The 27,593-nt window shown below is 35.6% G+C and overlaps 1 protein-coding gene and 1 pseudogene across 4 annotated transcripts in view; both read left to right on the top strand.

Moving 5' to 3' along the window:
* SGCG (sarcoglycan gamma) overlaps window positions 1-27,593 on the top strand; it is a 298,874-nt gene that overhangs the window by 119,223 nt on the left and 152,058 nt on the right. The gene's annotated exons all lie outside the window — the stretch shown is intronic.
* LOC110215627 (10 kDa heat shock protein, mitochondrial pseudogene) lies at window positions 20,832-21,152 on the top strand (annotated as a pseudogene).

Here is a 27,593-nt window from a genome sequence, read left to right as displayed (position 1 = left end):
TTAGAGGCTTTCTTGCCATCATCCTCATCTCCTTCACCCACTTCCAATTTGTTATTCCTTTCTCTAGTTTTGTAGTTTTACTTAATGTATTGATTCCTAATTCTTTCTTCCTTTTACCTATTTCCCCCTCTTCTTCTGCTTCTTTTTGCTCTTAATTAAGAAGTTAATTAAAAATCTCCTCCCTTCAATTTCTAGGGTTTTTTTTAATTTTCAATCGTTTTTCTAAGAAAGATTTCTTTTTTTTATTTTTTATTTTTTATTTATTTTTTTTCCATATGCTTTTGAGTTGAAAATTTTTCTCCCTTTCCCCCCCACCCCCCCAAGACGGCACACAATCTGTCATAGGCTTTACATTTACATACCCATTAAACATATTTTCACATTAGTGAAGTTGTAAGTGAAAATTAAAACCAATAGGAGGAACCATCAGAAAGATGAAACAAAACTCGACAGAAGGTGAAAATAAGTGAGAGCTATTCAACTTCCATAGTTCTTTCTTTGCATGTGGACAGCATTTTCCATCCCTAGGCCTCTGGAGATGTCTTAGATCCTTGTAATGCTGAGAAGGGTTCAGCTTAACATTCTTAGTCATTGCATAACATGGCTGCTATTGTGTACAAAGTCCTCTTGGTTCTGCTCACTTCACTCAGCATCAGACCATATAAGTCTTTCCAGGTTTTTCTGAAGTCAGCTTGTTCATCATTTCTTATAGCATAATAGTATTCCATTACATTCATATACCACAACTTGCTCAGCCATTCCCCAGTTGGTGGGCATCCTCTCAATTTCCAATTCTTTGCCACCACAAAAAGAGCTGCTATGTATATTTTTGTACATGTGGGTCCTTTTCCCATTTGTTTGCTCTCTTTGGGATATAGCCCTAGAACTGGTATTGCTGGATCAAAGGGTATACACATTTTTGTAGCCCTTTGGGCATAGTTCCAAATTGTTCTCCAAACTGGTTGGATAATTTCACAACTCCACCAACAAAGTATTAGTGTTCCAATTTTCCCACATCCTCTCCAACATTTATCATTTTCCAGTTTTGTCACGTTGGCCAATCTGATAGGTGTGATGTGGTACCTCAGAGTTGTTTTGATTTGCATTTCTCTAATCAATAATGATTTAGAGCATTTTTTCATGTGACTATAGATGGCTTTAATTTCTTCATCTAGAACTGTCTGTTCATATCCTTTGACCATTTATCAATTGGGGAATGGCTTGTGTTCTTATAAATTTGTCTTAATTCTCTATATATTTTCAAAATGAGGCCTTTATCAGAAAGACTGGTTGTAAAAATTCTTTCCCAATTTTCTACCTTCCTCCTAATCTTAGTTGCATTGGCTTTGTTTGTGCAAAAACTTTTCAATTTAATGTAATCAAAATTATCCATTTTGCTTTTGATAATGTTCTCTATCTCCTGTTTGGTCATGAATTCTTCTGTTCTCCATAGATCTTATAGGTAAACTATTCCTTGTTCTCCCAGTTTACTTAAGGTATCGGCCTTTACATCTAAGTCCTGAACCCATTTTGACTTTATTTTGGTATATGGTGTGAGATTTGGGTCTATGCCTAGTTTCTGCCATACTCTTTTCCAGTTTTCCCAGCAGTGTTTTTCAAAGAATGGGTTCTTATCCCAGAAGCTGGGGTCTTTGGGTTTATGAAATAATAGATGACTATAGTCATTGACTACTGTGTCTTGCATATTTAACCTATTCCACTGATCCACATCCCTATTTCTTAGCCAGTACCAAGCAGTTATGATGATTGCTGCTTTATAAAACAATTTAAGATCTGGAATTGCTAGGCCACCTTCCCCTGCATTTCTTTTCATTAGTTTCCTTAATATTCTGGACCTTTTGTTTTTCCAAATGAATCTTGTTATTATTTTTTCTAACTCTATAAAGTAATTTTTTGGTAGTTTGATTGGTATGGCATTGAATAAGTAAATTAGCTTAGGTAGGATTTTCATCTTTACTTTCTTCTTTTCATTACTTCTCTTTCCCTTCTATCTCATCTAAACTTTTATTTGAGTCATGGTCTTCATATTTATTCCTTCAGTCTCTTTGTATTCTTCATAAAATTAAAGATTTTAAAGCACTAAATCTGAGTTCCTTCTTCTAAACAATTTCTATATTATAGCCTTATAAATCTGGGCTCTTTCTCTTTGTTTCTGTTGTGCTTCCCTTTTAGAAATATCAATTCTTAAAGCTAGAAAGCATTGCCTGTAGTAGGAACTCCCCTGTGTCTCTGACTATGTGGTCCAATTCTACCACCTCTCCTCTCTGTGGTTTTCTTTCCATTTACCATGGTTTGACAGTTGTCCTTAGTGGCTTTGATTTCTTTTCTCCTGAAACAGGATATTTTTCATAGAGGAACAACATTCTTTCAGATGAATATTCATTGTCAGATCTCCATCTCCCATTATAGAATATATCTCTTCAACAGTTGGAATGTTCTTCAGTGGGACCTTCTCCTACCACTCAGGCAAGTTCTCCTTCTTTTCACCTTGTTTTAATACCTCCCTCATCCATTCTTCTGTAGCCCTTCTTCGTATTATGAGACTACAGGAGTTATTTTCCCTTCATTGCTTACTATAGCCTTGATTAGGGTACATCGCATAATTTTCTTTATATTCTACATGCCATATCTCCTTTTTATCCTCTCATTCTATAATTTGGCCCCACAAAATATATTGATTCACTTGGGGGGCAAAGTATGAGGGTTAGTCTATATTTTTTTCAAGCCTATTCTTCCTCCATCACTTCTCCTATTTCTCTAAGTTACACTTTCATCTTTATCCTCTTTGATGGTTTTATAATGAAAATTTTTAATCATCCATTTATTCTTTTTTTTGTTAACTCCATAAATTTCTTTGTCTTTCTAGGTTTTTTTCTCTTTTAATAGTCTCTAAAGATGTGGTCATGTTACTTGTTGCTTGTGCTTTCCTGGATAGCTGCATTTTTTTTTGCCTTTCCTTATATCTCTTGTTTAGAATATTTGTTATTTGTAGGAATGACTTAAATGCCTATCTTTTATCAAATGTCCATCTGTTTTCAACTGATGATCAGGCTTACGTTTGTAATCTTGTTATTTTGGATTTTATCTTGTGTTCTGTTGCTTTTCAGAATATATCATTCCATTCCCTTCTGTCATTACAATGGAATCAAAATAGTCTTGTATTATTTGCATTTATTTTCCCTGTTATTTGAAGATTTTCCTCCTTGTTTCTGGATATGTCCTGAACTTTGAAGAATAGGTTTTTTTGTTTTCCGTGTTCAGAAGTTCTGGACAGTGTTCTTGTATTATTGCTTGCATTATAGTATTCAAGTTTTGACTGGACATATTCTTCTGGGAGCTCTATAATTCTTAAATTTTCTTTACACATTCTGTCTTCAAAATCAGCATGTTTTACTTCTGTAGAAATTGTGTATTCTTTTAGCATTATTGGGGGTTTTTTTGCTTTTCTTCTTCCAAATTGTCCTTTACTTCAATACATTAATATTTCCACCAGTTATTCTCTCATTTCTTTAGAAAGGCTTCACTCCTATGGATTCAAATTTTTCTCCTCTGCTAATTATTTCTATTATGCAAGCCATACGCTCTGCCATTTGTACCCTTTTGCCTTCCTTGACAATTCTGATTTATTTTCCAATCTTTTCAGCAATTCTTGCTATGGCTGCATGCTCTCTTGGGAATCCTTTGGGTTATATTAGATGTTGATTTAATTTCCTTTGTCTTGTAATATTTATTGAGAGATGTTTGCAATCATTTGGATGTCTGATGCTATCTCCTCTATTGTTTTAATAACTTCACTGCTGATTTAGCAGCTTATGCTCTAAGTTTTTTTATATGAGTTTCTCTCTACTGAGAACTTTGGTGGTCTTTGTCTTTTTTCTTATATTCTTCTATTTCTCATTTTCTGATTCTATCCCTTCTTTATGGTGGTTTTAGTTCCAGGGGCTTTGGATCTTTAGATCCAGAGTTGTTTCAGTCCTCTCCCACAATGGACAATTCACTTCTCACTCACCATATTCCATGTCCCAAATGACTCTTGGGAGATAGAATTGGTGTCAGCTGGATACTAGTCCCATTTCCTTCAGGTCTCATTCAATCTTCTACTCACACTGACACTTTGCCCCAGATCCCTCAATTTTATCATTCTTCAGCTAGGTGTGGCTACACCAGAAAAAGTATAGTCTACTCTAGCCCTTCTAATTTTCCCCCTCATCTGCAAATAGGTGGGCAGAGTTGGGGTCCACTGCTTGTTGCAGTGGGTCAAGGGCAGAGGTAAGGTGTGCTGAGAGACTTCAGCAGCATCAGCAGCAGCAGAGAAATTTCTGAGTGGGTCCAAGTGGACAAGCAAGTGGGTCAGGTAGTGTTTCCTGCCAGATTCTGTAGGGTGGTGGAGTGGGACTGTGCTGAATGATTGTTCTTCCTCTGGTGCACAATTCCTCCTTGGGGGAATTTTGGAAATTCAGTGGTGATGGAGAAAATGTCTAGTCCTCTATCTTGTTGGTCATTTGACCTGGATGTCCCAAAAGGTATGAAAGCTATCAAAAATTACTACATTGCCAGGAAAGAGACACAATATTCAAACAATATCTGGTATTTGTTACCTACTTTAAAATGATCCTGTGGTAATAGAGTACATTGAGTATAAGTTAACTTACCTCAGTAAGCAAATATAAGTTAGTAAACAAAAGAGCTTGGGAAATATTTTCTTTCTTTTTTTTCATAAACTATTATAAATATAAATTGATTATAAATTCTATAAATTTCCTTATGATTTCCAATGTTGAAAAGATTTGATCAAATTATATTATATATTTAAAAGCATATTATAAACCTGTATCAATGCTAATTACAATTACCACTACTACTGTGTAAAGAGAAGATCTTTTCTGTTAGCATTTGAAAATATGTAGTAATATAAATAGTGAATAATTATCCTGCAGATGTTTATATTTATTTTGGCAAAAGCATCAATTAAATTGGATGTGTTCATAAATGTCTTTTGTGACGGAAAAAATAAATGGATTTGGAGTCATAGGACCTGGTTTCAAGTCATAGCACTGGTCCTTCCTTAGTTGTATGACCTTGGTCAAGTTCAGTTAACCTCCATGAATGTCAGTTTATTCATCTGTAAGATGGATACAGTACTTGTGTTACTACCTCATGAAGCTGTTGTGAGAGCCAAATGAGGCCATATGTGTGAATCACATTTGGGCTACTATTATTATTTTAGCAAGCCCATGCAATTAGGCATGTATCGAAACATAAAATTCACAAATGTAGGCTGGTTCATTGACAGGTTCATGGGGCAAGAATAGAAAAGGACCGGCAGCTAGATGGCGCAGTGGATAGAGCTCTGGCTTTGGAGTCAGGAGAACCTGAGTTCAAATTCAGTCTCAGACACATGACACTTACTAGCTGTGTGACCCTGGGCAAGTCACTTAACCCTGATTGCCTCACCAAAGAGTGAGTGAGAGAGAGAGAGAGAGAGAGAGAGAGAGAGAGAGAGAGAATAGAAAAGAGCACTGCAATCTGAATTTTTCTTCTACTTAGGAATTGAGTAAGTTCATTTTTCCCCATTTCTTTCCCACATACTTAACTTCACGCCCTAGATGAAGTTTAGAAACTCACATCTGGACCATATTGATTCATCCTGACAGCCCTGCTCTATCAATGCTCTTTTTATTTTGTAAATTAAAGACCAAAGCTATGTATTTTAAGCAAGCATTGCATGTCAATGAAGTTTTAAAATGTCTATCCTAAGTTGACATCCCTAGAATGTAAATCTAATAATGTTGTTTTGCCCTTCTATGATTCTCTCTTTTTAAAATTTAGGTACTTAACCATCATATGCTTTCAGAATATAAAGTTCAGGTAGATTCTTTCTATAAGGTACTAGAAAATTTAAGGGGAGTGTCATACACTACACATAAGTAAGAGTTTAATAAACATGTATTGAATCAGTGAATGAATGAATAATTATCCCCAGTATATCCTTAACTAAGCAGATTCTGAGTGTATGCATTCTTATATTACTTAATGTAAAAAGACCAAGTTCCATGTAACTCAATGTTGTGTCACTTAAAAGTGGCAGTATGATAAGCATTTAATAAATATGCTTGTCGACTGACTGTCAAGGGGTATTACTTCATTGTTGCCTTCCATAAGTTTGACCTTAAAACTTTAGGCATATACCCTAGCTATTATTAAAATATTACCACTGTGTCATCCACTGATTTATGTAAATGCAAATTAAAATACAAATCTCTTTGAATTGTAAACCCCCTAGTATAATGTTTCATGTGCTTATAAAATTGAAGTTCACTTAAGCTTCAATCATTGCCTTATAATTAATTCTGATATACTAGTGTTTGTGGAGTTTTTCAGAGTTATTTGTTCTCATTCATAGATGTGTTTTTATTTCATTTTCTATACACACTACATCTTTTGTGTATGTTGCAGTAGAAAGACCATTAAACTAGGAGTCAGGAGAACTAGGTTCAAGTCTCCTTAAGCAAACAAACTGTGTGATATAGGGCAAAGTTATTTACCCTTTCTGGGCTCTTAGTTTCCTCTACTATAAAATATGGACTAGAAGTGGGGGATACTGGTATGCTAAATTATCACTAGAGCTCTTTCTAGTTTTACCCATCCATTAATAGGTGAATCTCTCCTTTCTCAGTATTTATCTTTCCAAACTAAAGAATCCTTATCATGAATCTGTCCTTATATGGAAACTGCTTCCTAGAATCATAGACTCATAGAATGTAGTCTACTATCTTCCTAAAACTCAAATTCCCATCACAACATCCCTAGCAAGTAGCTATCAGGTCTCCCATTGAAAACCTTCAGCCATAGCCTAGTCTAGTTTTAGGTATTGCTAAGGACTCTTTATATTGAGTCTTTATTTTCCTCTCCATATCTTTAATTCATGAAGTTTTGTTTTGCTCTCTGGGGTCAAATAAAATGAATCTATTCTTCCATATGACTATCCTTCAAATAAATACTTAAGGAGTAAAATCAGGACCCACCCTAAGTTTTCTTTTCTCCGGGCTAAACAGAGTCCTTCAAAATATACTCACATAGCAAGGTTTTGTACCTGTTCACCATCCTAGAGGCTTTTCTCTGGATATCAATACAGTTTGCCAATATCCTTTCTAAAATTCAGTACAAAAAACTGTCACAAATTCAACTGTGATAAGCAAGAGTATCACGTCTTATTTTAGACACTACATTGAATTCCTTCCTATTGTCTCCTTGCCCTTTATATCTTTTTCCATCTTTATGATAATGTTCTTAGACAGCAATGACCAGAAAAAGACAGGATGACCAATACAAGTGTACTCTATTTTTTTTTACCAGGTACTATTATGTTTTCTTTTGTGTTTGTAACACTAAACTTTTGGAGCTATAGCAGCAAATTTGTTTGATGTCTTCAGGGAAGTGGATAATGTCTCTCCTATCCCCATCCTGAGCCATCGTGTAATAGCTAAAGGAGTGGATATTGATAACTATAAGCATTATTTGGGTTACTTTCCTCTGGAGACCTTATATTTGCTTACCCTTAAGCTGAGATGCCATTTTTCTGCAAACTCTCAGCATTGTTAGATATTCCTGCAGTTTCCTTCTATGAGTTTGGGATTTCACTAGCCATTGGAGCTTAATTTCCACAAGAATACTGAAGAGTTTACTGTTTTCTACTTCTTCCAGATTATTTATGAAGTATATTCATTTTAATCTTCCATTTCCTGTAGCTATTAAGGGTAGCAGCACAGTTAGACTGCAGACTCTGCCACTATCAAAGCCCAACCCCACTTATAAAAAAAAAGTATTTCACAAGGCCCAGAGACTCCATAGATGTAGCAAAGTTATTGTCTTGGAATGAAGGGATAATTCCCTTTTTCACTCATTGAAGGTGGCATGCAGATACCTAGAGAATTCTCATAGTTAGATAATCAAGCAATATTTAATGAGAACCAAACTGGAAGGGATCTTATCAATAATGTGACTACCTATTCATTTTACAAATGGGGAAACCAAGGCACAAAAGTTGTCTGACTCCAAAGCCAATACTTTTTTTCTTTTGCTTCCATGTCTTTTTTTTACTTATTTTATAAGCATTTATACTCTTCCAGTGTCTTTCCAATTGAAAAATAAAAAATAAAATCCTCCTAAAAATGTAAATAGTTCAGCAAAATAGATTTCCATATTGACCATGTCAAAATGTATGTCTTATTTTGCATTATAAGTCCATCACCGGTCTTGCAGGAGGTGACTGATATGTTTCCTCTTCAGTCCTTAAATTTCTGGTTTATCATTGTTTCGATCAGAGTTCTAAAGCTTTCAAAGTTGCTTTTCTCAACAGTGTTGTCATATAAGTTCCTCTTGTAGTTCTGCCTTTGTTCTGCATTAGTTCAGAAGGGTCTTCCCAATTTCCTCTGAAACTCTTCATTTTTTCACTTCTTATGACAACAACATTCCATTCCTATGCCATAATTGGCTTAATCATTGCACCATCATCATAACAACAATAACAGGCCGCATTTATTTAATGCTTTAAAGTTTGCAAAGTGCTTCACAAATATTACCCCATTTGATCTTCAAACAACCCTGGGGAGTAGATGTTATTATTATCCTCATTCTATAAATGAGGAAGCTAAAGCAAATAGAAGTTATGGTATTTGCCTGGGGTCACACAGCTAGTTAGTATTTAAGTAGGATCTGAACTCATCTGACATTTAACTCCAATATTCTATTCACTCTGAACACCTGGCTGCCTTAGTTTCCAATTTGGGGTTATAATGAAAAAATTGCTACGAATATTTTTGTACACATACATACTTTTCCTCTCTCTTTGATCTATTTGAGGCCTAATAGTGCTATAGCTAGGTCAAAGCATGTGCAGAGTGTGGTAACTTTGGGAAGATGGTTCCAAATTCAGCATTCTTTCCACTACAAGGGGTTGCTTCTCAGCCTAGGAATTATCTAAATCTATGGATTAGTGGGTGGAAACATTGGAAGGGACAGGGGAGGAGGGATTTCTAGAATACAGTGTTTGTTGCAGAGCAGAGGTAAATATTTGGATGAATCGTGCCAGGACATGAAAGCCAAGCAGAGGGGATTAAACTTGATGAAATAAGAAATAAGGAGCCTTCGAAGATTTTTCATTGTCGATCTTGTTGTTGTTTTAGCAGAGGAATGACATAATGAAAGTGACATTTCTAACATGAGTCTGGGATCAATATATTTAATCCCGTGTTTTAAAGTGGAGAGCCAGAAAAGACTCTCAGAAAACTGTGACAGCAACTGAGGCATGAGGTAGCAGTGAAAACAGAGATAGTGTGGTGTCTCAGGATGAATCGGAGAAGAAATTCTAATGATGTTTTCATGAAATTTTGTGGGAACAGATTTTTAAACACTATATAAAAATCTATGAAAGGAACTGGCAATGTTTTCCTTTTTTCCCCTTGACCAAAGAGATTTTTTTTAATTTTTAAAGTTTTATTATTTTTTTGTTTTACATTACATTTATAGATTATTCCTGTTTTGTGAAATGTCTCTTATAACAAAGTAAAATGGTTAAATTAAACTAATAATAGAATGATCTCACTTGAAAGAGCATTTAATATTTCACAGCTGTAGCAACTTCTTACCTCTCTACTTCTAAAAATTAACAGAAATCTATTTTCTTTCTGGGCAGCTAGGTGAGGCAGTGGATAAAGTGCTGGGTTTAGAATTAGAAAAACTCATCTTCCTGAGTTCAAAACCAGCCTCAGACATTTATTAGCTGCATGACCCTGGGCAAGTCACTGGAACCTGTTTGCATTGGTTTCCTTATCTGTAAAATGAACAGGACAAGGAAATGGCAGACTATTGCAGTATTTTTGCATTAAAAAAATGGGGTCACAGGGAGTCAAACATTAGTGAAAAATGACTGAATAACAACAAATTTTGTTTCCCTTCTCCCTCCAACCCATTGGAAAAAAAAATAGAAAAATAGGTTTCTTGTAACAAATATGTATAGTCAAGTAAAACAAACTCCCTCAGAGGCTGCATACATGCATGCATGCATGTATACCTACATATATATGCACATATATACAGATATTTGTATGCATATATGTATATATATATATATATATACATGATTATACTCATATATTCATACCACACTGCATCTGTTGCCCAGCCTGATTTCAGCTCAGCAAGTTGCCCTTCCCAGGAGAAGCTCATCACTTTTAAACTCATTACTGTGCTGCTGACTGATGCTTCCTTGCCCTCTCATTGGAGAGCAGAACACCAAACTCCTCCCAGTTCCTTCTCTCAAAGAGGGCATAAACTATACTTTTTAGCTCACTCCATTTTTGTATCTGCTTCCCTGCCTAATTTCAGCTCCATGGAACAAGATGACCCCATGCTGGGTACCCCATCCTCCTTTACTGCCTCCCTTTGTATGTTGTCTCCCCCTTTAGATTGTAAGGTCTTTGAGGGCAGAGATTATATTTCTCTCTCCAGTATATCTCCAGGACTTAGCACAGCACCTGGCACATAGTAGGCACTTAGTAAATGTTTATTGGATTGTATTGGTATGTGCATAATATGTGTATATATACACATACACATGCATGTGTATATGTGTATGTACTTGCGTGTGTGTATCTCTACACCCTAAATCTATCACCTTTCTGAAATGCGTAACAAGATATCATGTTTCATTATAAGTCCTCTGGAATCATCAGTGATTGAGCTGATCATAGTTCTTGTAGCTTTTTAAGTTGTTGGGTTTTTTTTCGTGGTTCTTATTGTATAAACCATTCTCCTGGTTCTGTTCATTTCAGTCTTTCTTAGTTTATTAAAATCCTCAATTTTTATAATATTTATTATAGTATGAATTGTTCTTCTGATTCTGATCATTTTCATGTGCATCTATTCATGTCTTTTCATGTCTTTTTGAAATCATCTAGTTCTTCATTTCTTTTTTTTGTAAAAAAATTATTTGTATTTTTTATTTTAACTTAAATATGAAATAAGAAAAGAAAAAAAACAAACTTAAATACTAAAACTAAAATAATACAAAATAAGAAAAGAAAAAAGCATCACCATGTGCACAGCAGAACGTGAGAGGATTCAAAATATACAGCAATAAATTTCCATTTCAAGAAAGCCTTTATAATAAATACTACACATTGTGTTGAGAGTTTCTTTTCTTTGCTTCCTTGTAAGTTTTCTTTTGTTCTCTGCTGTGCACTTTTTACTTTGTTCTTTTTCCTCCTTCCACCCCCCCCAAGAAAGCTACAATTAAGTACAGATAGACTGACAAATAGATACACACGTACATATATACACATACACATATACATACATATATAGTCATATACACACAAAGATAAACATAAACACACATACACCTGTACATATATACACTTACACCTACATATACTTAGATATCAATAATCATAGTCATATATATACATCTACATTCATGTGCAATTATGTAAGACCATGCTATACTTATTTATCCTCTGTTTCTCTAAGGGTAGATAACTTCTTCCTTCATAAGTCCAAGTCTTTCCATATTTTTCCAAGTCCACCAACTCATCATTTCCTATACCACAGCAATATTCCCACCTTATCCTGTCTAGTTGTTTTAAATAGTCCAAAACAACATTGATAACTATGGCTGACAGTTTCCCAATTTTTCTCTTTTGATTGAATCTATTTCAGCCTTAACTTTGTCTGAAATCATGATTACCTGTTCTTTTTTCCCTAACAAATTCTCTCTTGATCTTTATTTTATGTTTGTGCATGTCTCTTATTTCCTATCCCTCCTGACTCCTCTACTTTACTTCTACCCACTACCTTGCCCTTCTATTACTTAACCTACCCCCCCAGGATCCCTCCCTTATCATCCCATTAATCTAAACACCCTTCTATACCTACCTTTAACTTATTCCCTCACCCTTTTCTCTGAAGATCCCTCCTTTATCCTTTCCCCTCTCCCTATCTCCTTAGCGTTTTATTTCTTTCTGAATTTAGAAGACTTTTATACATGCATACACACATATGTACATATATACATATATATATACACACACATATATAGGTGTATGTATATGTATGTGTATGTATATATGTATGTGTATATGTAAGGTATAGGCATATGTATGTGGATGTATATGTATATGTATATGTATATGTATATGTATATGTATATGTATATGTATATGTATATGTATATGTATATGTATATGTATATGTATATGTATATGTATGTATATGTATATGTATATGTATATGTAATGTTGCCTCTTGAACCCATTCCTGATGAAAATAGGTTCCCAGAACTACCAGTCCTCCTCCCCCATCTAATCCCTCTATGTCTGTTCTTCCTCTCACACTTCATTTGTATTAGATAATTACTCTTTTTAGCTGTTCCTAAACAGTTTTACTTTTTAAAATAATGTAATACTCAGGTCTACCCCAATCTTTCTCATGAACTATCCAATTACTAATAATAATTTTAGATATATGTTTTATATTTTACATACATAAAAAGCAAATAGTCTGACATTATTGAGTCCCTTGTAATTAGTATATATTAGTATTGGTATGTACCTTGTATTTCTCTTGGATCTTATATGTGAAATCTTCTATTAAGTTCAATTGGTTTTTTTTACATCCTGAAAGTCTGACAATGCATTAAATGTCTATTTTTTTTTCATTCAGGATTATGCTTAGCTTTGCTGGGCATCATATTTTCGGATGGAACTCCAGTTCTTTCACTCTTCAATATATAGTGTTCCAAGACCTGCAGTGTTTTAGTGTCGCCACTGTTAGGTCTTGTGTGATTCTAATTGTGCGCCACCATATTTAAATTATTTTTTTCTTGTTGCTCATAATATTTTATCCTTGAGCTGGGGATTTTGGATTTTGACTATAATCAAATATAATTTGATGCAATTTGACTTACATCCCTGTGAGTTTTACTTGTAGGATGTCTTTCAGGTGCTGATCAGCAGATTTTTTTTCTATTTTTTACTTTCCCTTCTTGTTCTACTGCTTCAGGACAATTTGCTTTAATTATTTCTTGTATCAAGATAATTTTTTTATCATAGCTTTCAGCTAGTCTGATTATTCTTATGTTTTCTCTTCTTTATCTGTTTCCAGATCTCTTGTTTTTCTTATGAGATGTTTCACATTTTCATCAATTTTTTTTCATTCTTTGTATTTTATTTTATTATTTCTTGATCTCTTATGACTGTGCTAGCTTTCCCCTGCCCAATTCTGATTTTCAAAAATCGTTTTCTTCCTTAAGATTCTAGATCTCCTTTTCTAATTGGTTGACTTTCCTTTCATAATCTTCTTGTTTTTCTTGGATTGTTTTTAAGGGTTTGGTTTTGTGGGGGTTTTTTTAGTTTTTTTTCTCAATCTCTCTCATTTGATCTTCAAAGTCTTTTTGAAGTTCTTCTATGAATTCTTTTCGGGCAGGTGAAAATCTGACATTACTCTTTGGGGTAGAAGAGGGTTTCTTTGCTTCAGTATCCTCCTCTGAAGAGGAACCCTGGTCTTCTCTATTCCCATAGTAATTCTCTATGGTTGGATTCTTTCTCCTTTGCATTTTTCTTTATTATTTGTAGCAACTTAATTTTGTAATCACCTTCAGTCCTAGAGTATGGGGGATGGTGCCTCTGGCCTCAGATCCTCCTTCAGTTCTCCCCTCTGGCATGGAACCAAAACCAAGACCTCCAGCCTCCTTTGAGCGCCCACAGCCAGCAGCATCCCCGACCCTCTGCTTATGCACTGACCAGCTGTGTGCTGGTTCCTTCTTGATGCTGGTCTTTCCTTGTCAGCAGAGGTTCCCTTGATCTTCCCCGGATTAGATGCTCAAATCCCCTCAGTGTGCCTGGGGTAAAAGCTCCTATGGCTGGGGCCAAGGCAGCCTCCTAACCCAGGCCACCTCCAGGGCCTACTGCTTTGTTGTTTAAAGGAGGTATTTACCCTTCACAGGGATCAAATCTCCTCTTAGGATTTTTCTTCAAATCTTCTCCAACAGGATTGTCCCAGGAGGACCACTGTTCTGCCCCTACTCTTATTTATTTTTACCACTCTGTGTGTTCACCCTGAGGTGCTATTATTACCTCCTTCATGGGAAAAATCTGGAGAGCTTGGAATTTTCTGACATACTCAGCCACCTTCCCATAATTCTCTCTTCTGTCATTCCTCATTTCTTATAGCAAAATAGTACCCCATCACATTTACATACCATAATTTATGCAGCCATTCCTCAGTTGATGATCATTTCCTCAGTTTTTAGGGTTTTTGCCCCTGCAAAAAAGAGCTGCTATTAACATTTTTGTATTAAAAAGGGCTTTTTCTCTCTTAGATTTCTTTTGGGTATAGGCCTAACAGTGATGTAGCTGAATCAGGGTACACATTATTTAGTAATTTTATTGTGTGTTATTCCAAAAAGCTTACTAGAATGGTTGTACCCATTCTGATATGTCGTTGGAGACCATTTCACCTGTTTACCAACAGTGTATCAATGTGCCTCTTTTCCCATAGCCACTCCAATATTGTCATCTTCCCTTTTTGTCATCTTTGACACTCTGATGGATGTGAGGTGGAATCTTGGAATCGCTTTAATTTGCATTTCTCTAATTAGTAATGATTTGAGGCATCTTTTTATTTGGCTATGTATATAACATGGATTTCTTCCCTTAAGAACTTTCTCGGGGCAGCTAGGTGGCATAGTGGATAAAGCACCGGCTTTGAATTCAGGAGGACCTGAGTTTAAATCTGGCCTCAGACACACAACACTTACTAGCTGTGTGACCCTGGGCAAGTTACTTAACCCCATTGCCTAGCCAAAAATTAAAAAAAAAAACTTTCTGTTCGTATCCTTAGACCATGTATCAGTTGGGAATAACTTCTTTTCATATAAATTTGAATCAGTTCCTTATGTATCTTAGAAATGAGGGAATATTTTCCTTGGAGAAAATAATATTTAGGAAGTATTTGATAACTATCATGAATAATCTCTGCTATTTGGTATTTAAAACACTTCACATTCTAGCACCAGCCTATTTGGGGAGCCTTACTAAATATTACTGCATTGAACAAGGAGCTCTATGGTCACCAGAGTCATTTGGTAAGATATCTTGTACATAGTTCAAATAAAAGAGGATTTCCCTATTTACAGAACAGTACTACAAATGCTTCTGTTGATAGATGGCATTGTGAAGTTTACACCAAGCCCCAGAATGCTACAGAGACATGTAAATGAGAGCTGGGGTCATTCAAAAGAGATTGGCCTAGTCATGCATATAGGAAAAACAAAATGGATGAAAGAAATATATTGCACAGATTGTGACATAAAGTTAAATGACCCATCGAGTAAACACTATGACATGGCAACTATCCTCTACCATAAAAAAGAGCTAACAATGCTACATCAGGCTACATTAAGAGAGGCATTTTGTATAGAAGTGAGTCACTATGTAACTTGCCTTGTTCAGATCACATCTACAATATTGTGCTCCATTCTGGGCCCTCCATTTTATAGGATATTGACAAAAAGAAACAATCTAGATGAAAACTATGGAAGTGTAAGGGAATTGGAGACCATGTCATATGAGAACCACTTGAAGAAACTTCGTGTCTTTAACCTGAAGGAAAGGAAATTCAGAGAGGACATAATAGATTATTTTCAAATATTCATAGCTCTGTCCTAGAAGGGGGACAGCTAGATGGCCCAGTGGATAAAAGTGCTGGGCCTTAAGTCAGGAAGACTCATCTTCCTGAGTTCAAATCCAACCACAGACACTTACTAGCTGTGTGACCCTATACCTCAGTTCCTTGCCTGTAAATTGAGCTGGGGAAGGAAATGACAAACCTCTCTAGCATCTCTGCCAATAAAACCTTGAATGGGAATTACAAAGAGTCAAACATGACTGAAATGACTGAAAACAAAAATGTCATAGAAGAGAAATTAGCCTTGTTCTGCCTGGCTCCAGGGGTTCAACTAAGACCAGTAGATTAGAATTTACAGAGAGGCAGAACTAAGAAATACTGCCTTACAATTAGAGCAGATCAAAACTGGAATCAGTTGCTTCAGAGGGTTGTGGGTTCCCCATTAACAGAGGTAATGAAGTGGGAATGATGTGACTAATTGTCAAGGTTGTTGTAGAGAGCATCCCTGTTCAGATACAGGTTTGACAATATGACCCCCAAGGTCCTTCCTAAGTCTGAGATTCTCTGAGTCATTCTATCCTTAAATGTATTTTTGGGAGGAACCATAGAAGTCCTGGGCTCAAAACTAAGGAACAGCAGCAAAATGTGTTGCCCATTGTTCTAGTTGTATCCAACTCTTCATGACCCCATTAGGAGTTTTCTTGGCAAAGATACTAAAGTACTTATGCATTTCCTTCTCCATCTAATTTTATAGATGAGGAACTGAGGCAAACAGGCTTAGGTGACTTGCCCAAGGTCACATAGCAAGTAAGTATGTAAGGTCAAGTTTGAATTCAGGAAGATAAGTCTTCCTGATTTCAGGCCCAGCACTTTATCTACTGTGCCATCTAGCTGCTTCACAGCAAATATAGCTGAATCTTATCTGAAAAACAACAATGTTTTCAATAATTCTCCTGTGTATCTTTAAGGGAGAAAAAAACAGTATTTTTCTCCCGGTGATTCTATACAACTACAAGTTGTGCAGATCAAAATGGTCTCAGAGGAATTAAAGTGGTACTTGACTCAAAGGTCAATGAAAAGACTCATGGGGAAGTATATTTAGGTTGCAGCATCAATATTGTCTTTTTACATGAGATTCAATAATTTGTTCACTCAGTGGAACTCCTGATCATGTTATATCAATCAAGTCTAGGTTATATTAATCTCTTGCCTAAGAGGCAGAATGCCCTTGCTAAAGTTGCCAAGGTGGAAAGTGTGCCTCTATTCAACAGGAGAAAGCTAGCCATGCTTTTACCAGAAGATAATGAAAGTTCTAATGCACCAAAGACTGGTGCATACACTTGTTTGTTTGACAAGTGAATACCTGACCACCGAAACTGACAAAACCACTGCCTTGGCCATTTCCCTTATTCCTTCCCTTTCAGGTAAACCAGAATGTACATACTCATCCTTCCTAGGAGAGACAGAAAAGGAAAGAATAGAGTATAAAAATGGGAGGGAGAAAAGGAAAAGGGGAAGAGAAGTGACATGCAAAGTACATTTCCTACCTTCAGAATTCCAGAGTGGAGATTCTGCCCCCACCTTTAAGTTTATATCTTGCCTTGACTCAGGATGACTGGATAGCACATGATTCCATTAAAACTTCCTCCTTCTTTATTTTTGTATTTAAGACTCCTGATTTCCAGAAATTATGGTGGAGAAGAAAAGGATTTGAATGGATGAGATCTATTTTAAAGTAGCTTGTTTTCTAACATATTTGTTTTAAGTTGAACTATATCATGCACAGATCTACAGATCACTTTTCTACCTTTCAAGTATACCAACTTATTTTCTTTCCTTTAAAAAAAGTTATTTAAATTTTTTTCAAGCACATACATTCAAATATGTCCACCATATTTTAATAACTTTCAAGATGATTAATATTACAATGCAATGTTTAGAAAACTCCATCTATTATAAAATAAATCACTTTGTTTTCATGACATATCAAGATTGCATTTAAATTAAATAATGTTTCAGGTGATCCAAAGACTTGATGGATTTTACTCCCTCTTTGCTCCAATGTATTTGTTCTCTTTTCAAGAGAAGGTCAATGTCTACAACACAGAGTCAAATATATTCAATTCTGCCAAAAAGCTTTCATAGCAGGCTATTTCTTTGAAGGTTTAATGTTGTAAATGAAATAGATATTGCTCACATAATGTATTTCATTCATTAATAGTTAAGTAACATTTAGTGCCAATTATAAAGATTCATATTATACACAAGGGCTACGTTTAATATTAACTTTTTACTGATATGTCAAAAGATCTATGGTTTCTTTGGTATGGGTACACTTTTACCAGCATAACACAATCTTCCCATGCCTTAGTAGATGGTATTTATGGATTGTTACAACATCAAAAAATAATTCTGCCCTTCTCTTCTCTCGTGAAGTAACCTATGTGACAGGACCCAATCCATCATGGGCCCCTACTCATGGGTAGGATTTAGTAGAGGATTTGTTGCTTCATAAAGAAGTAAATTGAACTAAGAAAAGGAGAGGTTCTAAGGAAGGAGTTCTTCAGTATCATTCATCCATCTTTTTATTCATTCATTCAATTTATTCAATGATTAGATACCTAATGTGTGCAAATCACTGGGTTAGGTGTTAGAGAAGATATAAAGTTTAGATAAGCCACAATCCCTGCCCTTAGGTAATTTATTGTCTAGTAGAAGTATAAGACATAAAAACAGCTAAATATATTGCAAAAAGTTATGTGATAAATCTATTACAATGTTGTAAAATGAAATTATGAGGTCTGAGGAGAAAGGTCGTTGAAGGAGTCAGAGAAGGCTGCCTGTTGGAGGTTAGCAGTTGATTTAGGCTTAAAGAAAGAAATTTATGTATCCTTGAGACAATAACATGGTTTAGTGTATATAATATCAGACTTGGAATAATAAAAACCTGAGTTCAAGTCCTTTAGCAGACATTTTCTAGCTCTGTGACCCAGGGCAAGTCATCTAACCTCTCAGCCTCAGTTTCTTCTTCTATAAATAGAGATAATAATAGCCCCTATTTTACCATAGTGTGATAATCAAGTAAGGTAACACATATAAACTGTTTTGTGTTAGCTATATTATGTTCTAATCATCTTGTTAGATTATTAGGTAATTAGGAGCTTCTAGAGAGAAGGGATAGTGGAGAAGTAGAGTGAATATTACCAATATGCTAAGGAATGCCATGCTTCTAGAGGAAAAAAAAATATGCTCTTCTTTAGAACTGTACCTATTTTAAATGCCATACAGTAATTTTTTAAGGCTGGGTTTTTTTAGAAATCAAATATAGAAACTACTAGTTTTTATTTTTTGTAAATCACCTTGAAAATGTACAGTACTTTGGGTCTAAAAAACATTTTTAAAGGAAAATATGTGTGTGTATGTGTATCTTCACATACACACACACATTTTCCTTCCAGAAAAAAATGACTCAAAAATGTCTACTATATATTGATTTAAAAAACCCTCCTAAAATGTTTAACAATTTATAGGTGTGCAAAAATCCCTGTGACTGATGTGTTAAGAAAATGAAATTTAGAGGGTGTTCACATATACAGATAGACATGGGACCCCAGGGCAACACCATTTTAGAATACAAATTAATTTGCAAATCATTATGGAGGAAGAAGATGGAAGATTATATTTTCCCATATAAAACATTAAAAATTGTACCTGGATTCTCTTTTCAGACTCCTCCTCCACTTTTTTCTTGACTGCTGCCATGTCATTCGGAAAAACCTTTATCCCAGGACTTTCCTCTCCTGATTAGTGGCTCTCTCCCTGCGACCACCATTTTAGGAAGGCTTCCACCTCAGTCATGCCTGGACTTTCTCTGTAATTTGTCTCCTTCCCCTCAATAGTCACATTGCCACTGTGAGAAACCTCTGCCTTGGGGCCCTCCTCTCCTGATTGGCTGCTCCCACCCTAAGACCACCTCCTATGTACAAATAAGCTTTATTCAGGATAAATTGGAAATAATTAATAGAAGAAGGCACTAGAACTAAGCAGGTCAGTAAAGGATTCCTTTAGAACTGGCCTGCACAACCTGCAGCCCGCTAAAAATGTAGAAGATGTTTTCCTACATTTTTCACAGGCTACCTGAAATCCTTTAGTGGGCTACAGATTGTACAGGCCTGCTTTAGAAGGTGAGATTTTAATCAGAACTTGAATAAAGCCAGAGAAGCCCGAGAAAGAATCACACTTTATTGAAAAATTCAGCGATTCATACATAACCACTACAACTCATGGAAGTTTCCTATTTCATGACATAGGGAATGGTGATATTTACAAAACCACAGATTTGTCGAAGTGAATTAGCTTCATTGGAACTTTTTTTCTTGTTCGCATAAATCTCCACAACATAATTGTTGTCTTCTTACGACTAAATAATTATATTGTAAATTTTATCAATAAAGTTTATCAAATCTGTTTAGCAGTAGAGAATTAGCCTTTGTGATACCGTTCCCTTAACCTCTCTGAGCCTCAGTTTCTTCTTCTGTAAAAAGGGTTGGACCAGATGGCTCTAAGCTCCCTCCCATCTCTAGATCTATGATCTATTAATATGTGATCTCATCCCAATTTATCTTCTTTCCACACTCTTTTGTCATGTGAGACTATTGTCTGCATCCACCTGTAAACTGTCTCCAAGGGCATCCTGGCATGCTGGAGCCTTTACCAATCTGGCATTGTGTAGAGGCCAGTTGAACACAACTATGAATTTTATTCCTCATTCTTGTATAACTGGCTGACCTTTTCTTCTCATGCATCTCCCATAAAGTATTCTTAAAGACATTTCTCTTTCCCAGTACTTCATTGGTAATTTGTTACAGCCTTCTCAGACCCACCATATACCTCTTTATTCCCCTTTGGGATACCGAAAACTCGAATTTTTTAGAAATTGTTTTAATTCACCACTTAGTCATGCTGCGGATTTAGAAGGAAATATTTGTTTTTTAAAAATCAAGATTTAGTCTCCCTCTTAAGATGTTCAAGTGTTTCACTGATGGGGTTGCAAGTCTACTGGCGCCGGGGGAGGGTCGAAGGGAATGGACTGAACCAGAGCGCCACCTCAGGGCACTGCCAGAGCCATGGCAGGCCAGGCTTTTAGAAAGTTTCTTCCCCTCCTTGACTGAGTTTTGGTTGAAGGGAGTACAGCTGAGACTGTTACCAAAGGAGGTATTATGCTTCCAGAAAAATCTCAAGGAAAAGTATTACAGGCAACGCTAGTAGCTGTTGCATCAGGATCTAAAGGAAAGAGTGGAGAAATTCAACCAGTTAGTGTGAAAGTTGGAGATACAGTTCTTCTTCCAGAATATGAGGGAACCAAAGCAGTTATAGAAGACAAGGACTATTTCTTATTTAGAGATAGTGACATTCTGGGGAAATATGTGGACTGAAATCACTCATGAAGTGGCTTCATGAAAGTTGTCCATTCCGCCGAAGTTCTGAAATCTTTTGTTTCATCATGTAGATAATTTCCGGGTCTCTTGTTTTATAATAAATGGACATCTTGTGTCTCAAAAATCCAATTTCTCTGCATCAATATAAACATTTCCAAATAAAAAATGTAAAAACTGAAATAAATAAATACAATAAATAAATAAATAAATGGATAAGTAAACAAGCAAATAAATAAATAAATGAGTGAGTGAATGAATGAATGAATGGATAGATGAATGAATGAATGAATAGATAAATGAGCCTTTGTTTGAGGGAAGAAATTTGAGATCAAGCTGATAAGAGAACCCTAGGTTTTAGAGAGAATTAGAGCCTATTTCTCATTGGCCTGAGGCATTTGAGCCTTTCTCTAATCCCAGGTTGTCCTTTACCTTTCCTTTGTCTTTTTCTTTAGTCTTATTTCCTGTTCTTCTTCACCCTTTCTCCTTCTACTGCTTTCTCCACCTTTACCATTTCTCTCCTTTTCTGTCTTCTATTTCTTGTTTCTTTTCTATTTCCTTTCTTTCCTTCTCTGTTGCCCTCAGGCTATCTCTCTTTACCATTTCCCCTCCATCTTGTCTCTCCTCAAATCTCTTTATTCATTTCAACAATATTTATTGAATAGACATAGCCTCAGTATGGAAGAGAATACTCAGAAGCATTGGCTTTACCCCAGCCTCAGGCCATGCAACCAGAGGAGGCTATATGTACCCAAGATAATAGAGTCAGGAAGTGGGTGAGGGATGAAAGCCGCAGATATTCTTTCCAGAAAGGGCTATGTACCATGGTTTTACATGTTAGCTTATATATGCCATGATGTGGAAAGAATTCAAATTCTATATTATTATTGTGTTTACTCTAGTTAATATTACTAGTAATTAATATTTATTAAGTTTACAAAGCACTTTACATATCTGGTCACTCATCATGTCATTCTCATCATCAAGAAACTTCAGTGGGTTCCTATCATTTCTAAGATATAAGTAAAAACACCTTTGTTTGTCATTTGAAGCCCTTAACATTCTAGCTCCAACCCATCTTTTCGGATTGATTTCACCTTACTTCTCAGTAGTCTTGCATTCTGGCCAAACTGGTCTACTTTCTGTTTCCCACATACAACATTCCATCTCCCATCATCATTCCTTTGCATAGGTAGTCCTCCATTCCTGGAATATTCTCCCTTGTTACCTCTACCTCTTTGAAGCTTCCTTCAAGCCTCAGATAAAAGCCATCTCCTTCATTAAGCCTTTTCCGATTGCTTAGGTTAGTGATCCCCCAATAAAAATTGTGTCACACACACACATATATGTGTGATGCAATTTTAGCATTTGGCTTTAATAACTTAAAACTGCTTTAAGACTTTTGGGAAACTTTGCATATAAACACAACAAATTTGTATAGGCACATATGTATATAAATACACATGTGTATGTATATATGTGTGTATATATTATGTGCGTATATATACTGTGTTACATGTATGTAATATATGCATGTGTGTATGCACATGCATTATGTTTGTTTATCTGTACATGTCATTTCCTCACAGTAAAATGTAAGCTCTTTCACAGCAGGGCCTGTTTTATGTGTCCCCACAGCCTGGTGCTTGTCACATAGGTGATCAATAGCAATTGTTGAATTGGATGTACTTTACCTCATTCTGTGAGGCAGGCATGCCAGGTGTTGTTATCTCCATTTTGCATATGAGAAGACTAGGAAGTGACTTGCCCTTGGTCATTCAACTAGTAAATATCAGAGATGGGATTCAAACTCAGACCTTCCTGATTCCAAGGCCAGTGCCGATGCCATTATGCCTCTACTAATAGATATTTTATCACAATGAATTAGCTTTGTTTCTTTATGGATTTTCAGAAGTCATTGGCTGTAGTTGAGGATAATTGAACCTTTTAAATATCAATAAACATTTTTCTGAAAATCCATTTAATGTCAATTAGGAATAAAATATTTCACATATTTTTCATTGTGTGTCTCATGAGCAATTTTTAAATTAACTACAGTGTCATTATATTCTTTCGGTCTATGCATGATTTATCCAAAGACAGGCTAAAAGAATGACATGGAAGCCTAGAATAATGACTTCACTTTGGTATATAATCAATTGGTAATTTCCTTATGGGTTTGAGGAAGAATGTTGTCACAAATCCTAAATGAGATAAATGAGATTATGATGTTTTTAGCATAGAAAAAATTGCCACAGCGTATGTTTTAATTTGCAATTGGACTATAGCCTAAGGTTTTACATTGTAGCTTGCCAGAAAAATGTAAACAGTTTCCAAATTGTGTATATCTAATTCTAGTCCTAAGAAAAGTAGAAAGATTCTTATTGATAAGGTGACTTTGATTATATTAAGAGATTCCAATTTTGTTTGAAAAAGCTAGGTAGGTATAATCAATAATATATTTAACTATTCCTCCTTTATTCTCCTTTGCTGAATCATTACACATCTCCTGCACCTAAGCACAGGTGACCCCTAAGTTTCTGTCACTTGCCCTAAATTTTTTTCTCTTGTTCATTGAAATCATGGAAATATATATCATTGTTTTTACACAGAGGCTGCCCAGATCTGTATATCCTGTTATAACTGCCTGTTTGACATCTTCTGTGGACATCCTGTAAGCATATCTAAAACATAGCTCATCTTCTCCCCCCTGCTAAATCTAGCTCTTCCAAACCTGACTTTTGTTAAGCCAGCTTTGTAACTTCAGCCATCCTTGTCTCCTCACTCTTCATTACTGTCATATCCAATTAGATACCAAGGACTGTCAATTCCACATCCATAACATCTCTCATATCTATCCTCCTCTCTCTACTCAGATGATCACAATCCTATTATGGGCTTTCATCACCAATTTTCCCTTGAAATAGCCTCATATTTAATCTCCCTTTTTTCAGCATGTCTTCTCTCCAAATTACCCTGCACATATGTGCTAAAATAATTTTGCTAAGGCACAGTTTAAATCATGTTTCTGTTATGCTGACATACCTTCAATGACTCCCCAGCTTCACCCCCCCCACTATCTCTATGTAAAAACCAAATTCAACATGTTGACATTTAAGGCATTACACCAGAGGCATAACAATCCCCCCTCCCCCAACACTCCCAACTAGATTAAAATGCAATTGGGGAAGGTTTAACGAAATAAATTAAGATGCAGTACAACATAATGTCAATACGGCCCTTGAAGATCCACTTCTATTTGTGTTTGATACCACTGATTTATACAATCTGGCTCTAACCTATCTTTCCAGACTTTTTTTTTCATATGATTCCAATTAAGAGGTTTGACACTAGCCAAACTGGACTAGTAGTCCTGACTTCAGGGCCAGTGCTCTATCCACTGTGCCATCTAGCTGCCCTGCCCATCATTATTCCTCAGTCTATAAGAGCTCTTGAGTTAGTTAGCCACTGAATATGACACACCATGAATGATGGAAGCCAGTTAAGTAACATTCAACAAATGTTTATTCAATACTTACCATGTTAGATGCCATACAGAATACAAAGTTTAATATTCCCTATCCTTGAAGAGCCACAGATGATGGATATACAAGCATCTACATTATAAAATATCATAAATGAGCCAATGATTTAGGCACATGGTATCCAAGTTTAGTTCTGAAGGTTAGATCTTCGTAATAACACTGACAATAGGAAGCATGCCCAAAGGAAGATAACCAAAATATTTAAGGGCTTGGAAAATGTCACATTCAGATTGATTGAAGGAATTCCAAAGCTATTCCATAGGTATTTAAAAAAAAAACAGAGATGACTTAGTGAGAACAAAATTGCCTATTTCAACTATTTCAATAAGAATAATATGGAAGAGGGATTGTTAGATTTGTTATCCTTGGTCCCAGAGAAGTAGTATTATTTGATGGAAGCTACAGGGAAAGAAATTTCAGATCAATTCAGTTCAGCAAGTGCTTATTATGCAACTATTTGTTTTTCAAGGCCCCGTGCAAGGTATTAGAGATTCAAATGCAAAAATTAAATGACCCTTCCCTCTCAGAACTTCAATTCTATTGGTGAGATCAACATAAAATGACATTTCATAAAAATTTATGGTGTCCAAGGACTGGAATGGGATGTCTTGAGGGGGTAGTAAGTATTTCATTAATGTTTGCTTAGTTGAATATTGAATTTTTTGCTAAGGCACACCTAATAAGAACACAAGCTATTAATTTTTATTTCAATTAGACTGGGAAAAAATGGTCAACCCAAGCAATCATGAGTTCTTAACTTGCTCATTGTTATCAGATAATAGTTTTTAGGCAACCACTCTGTCCCATCAAACAAAAAAGTAGCCAAGAAACTGAAGACCTCAGTGACATAGTTGGCAATTTCATTATTGCTGTTGTCAAGTGAAGGACCAGATTTGGGAAATAATGATATTTAGCATTTATATAGTGCTTTAAATTTTACAAAGTTCTTTATAGGTGTTACTTCATTTGATCTTCACACCAGCCCTGTGAGGTGGTGCTGTTATTGTCCCCATTTTGTAGATGAAAATACAAAGGTTGACAGGAATTAAATTATTTATCCAGAGTTTCACAGATAGCAAGTGTCTAGGGTGGGATTTGAACTCAGGACTTCCTGACTCCAAGTCCAACACTCTATCCATTGTTCCACCTACATGTCTCATCTGACCAAATGAGATGGTTGTTATCTCAATGTAGGATTTTGGTTTCTGAACCATAATTTATGATATAAAAATAAGTGGCTTTTAACCAAGGATGAAATGTATCTAGCAAGGTCTGGTTAAATATACATACATATATATATATATATATATATATATATATATATATATATATATATATATATATATATATATATATATATATGTGCGTGTGTGTGTGTGTGTGTGTGTGTGTGTGTGTAGTTGCTTAGGAACTTGTGAATCTAAAACAGAAGTCTTTAAATTGAAAATGGAAGAAGATGAGAAACAAGGAGAATATCAGCAGAAAGGACAAATAATTCTTAGGAGATAATATCCAAGGAAGGGTCAGAAATAAAACTAATTGCTTCAAAAGTCTATATAGAAATACACAAAGTATAAATAATCAATGGGTAAATTAGAGAAAGAAAAGCAAGATGGTAAAGTAGATATCACTGAGACTTTGTGAGATGGGAGATAGCCAAAATATAAATTTGTGAGAGTGTATTTTCACCACATAATAATAATAACTGACATTTTTAAAGCATTCCAGGGTTTCAAAATATATTATCCTATATTTCACAATTACTCTTTAGGCTAGGTGCCACTAAACTTTCTTTATAAATGAGATAACTCTAGCTCAGAGAGGATATGACTTGCCTAAAACCATAGATCTAACAAGTCTCAGAGGTGGGACTAGAGTCCAGGTCACTTCTGAATCTAAATGCAGCTCAATTTCCAGTAAACTGTGTTTCCTCAAAAGAGATAGGTTAGTTATATGAGGACTAATGGAGTGCCTTGCAGTTTTCTAAGCACAATAATGTATTTCATGTGGATGGGATAGTATGGCTTGTTGACAAAGAAAAAGCAGATGTTCTCAATTGATATTTTGATTTTGTTTTCTCTGTAAAGAGAACAACTAGAATGAACATAATGCAAACTGATTAATGGGGAGTTGATCTCAAAGACAAGTAATGGTATAGCAACGACAAATCCAAGCCACTTGGCTGATAAGAATGACATTGTTGGCTACTATCAAATAAAAATAAAAAATTGATTGCTGTGATTGCTGAGTTTCTGGCTATGATAATGGAAAGGTTGTAGAGAATGTGAGAGGCACCATCAAGTTGGAGAAAGCCAACAGTTGTCCTAGTTTGAAGAAAGGAAGAAGAAGGTGGAGGAGGAAGAGGAGGAAGAGGAGGAGGAGAAGGAGAAGGAGAATCATCTAAACCATTGCCAGTGAACTTTGCTTTAATTGCTTGGTAAATTCTCGTGCAGATTTTTTTTAATAGTGAACATCTAGGGAAAGGAGATAATGATGATAAAGCAGGAACGCTTCAGGAAGGATAGATTTTTGTCAAATAAACCTTATTTCTTTTCACATAATAGAAATATATATTACTAATCTGACAGCTTAGAAGAATACTATAGATACTAGTATTAAGGCAGCTATGTGGTGCAGTAGAGACGGCACTACATCTAGACTTGAGAAGACCCTGAGTTCAAATCCAACCTGAGCCACACTTACTAGCTGTGTGACCCTCGGGAAGTCACTTAACTGTGGTCTGCTTCACTTACCTCAACTGTAAAATGGGAGTAACAACAACACCTACTTCCCAGGGTTGTTATGAAGATCTAATGAAGATAATATTTGTAAAGCATAATGACTGGCACATAACAGGTGAATCATTGAGTATTTCCTTCCCTCTTCCCCTAGATTTGAACAAAGAAAT

Source organism: Phascolarctos cinereus, unplaced genomic scaffold (assembly GCF_003287225.1).
Source record: "Phascolarctos cinereus isolate Bilbo 61053 unplaced genomic scaffold, phaCin_HiC Scaffold_726;HRSCAF=1367, whole genome shotgun sequence".
Classification (NCBI taxonomy): domain Eukaryota; kingdom Metazoa; phylum Chordata; class Mammalia; order Diprotodontia; family Phascolarctidae; genus Phascolarctos; species Phascolarctos cinereus.
Note: the sequence above shows the minus strand (reverse complement) of the source record. Positions and strands in the feature narration are given on the sequence as shown.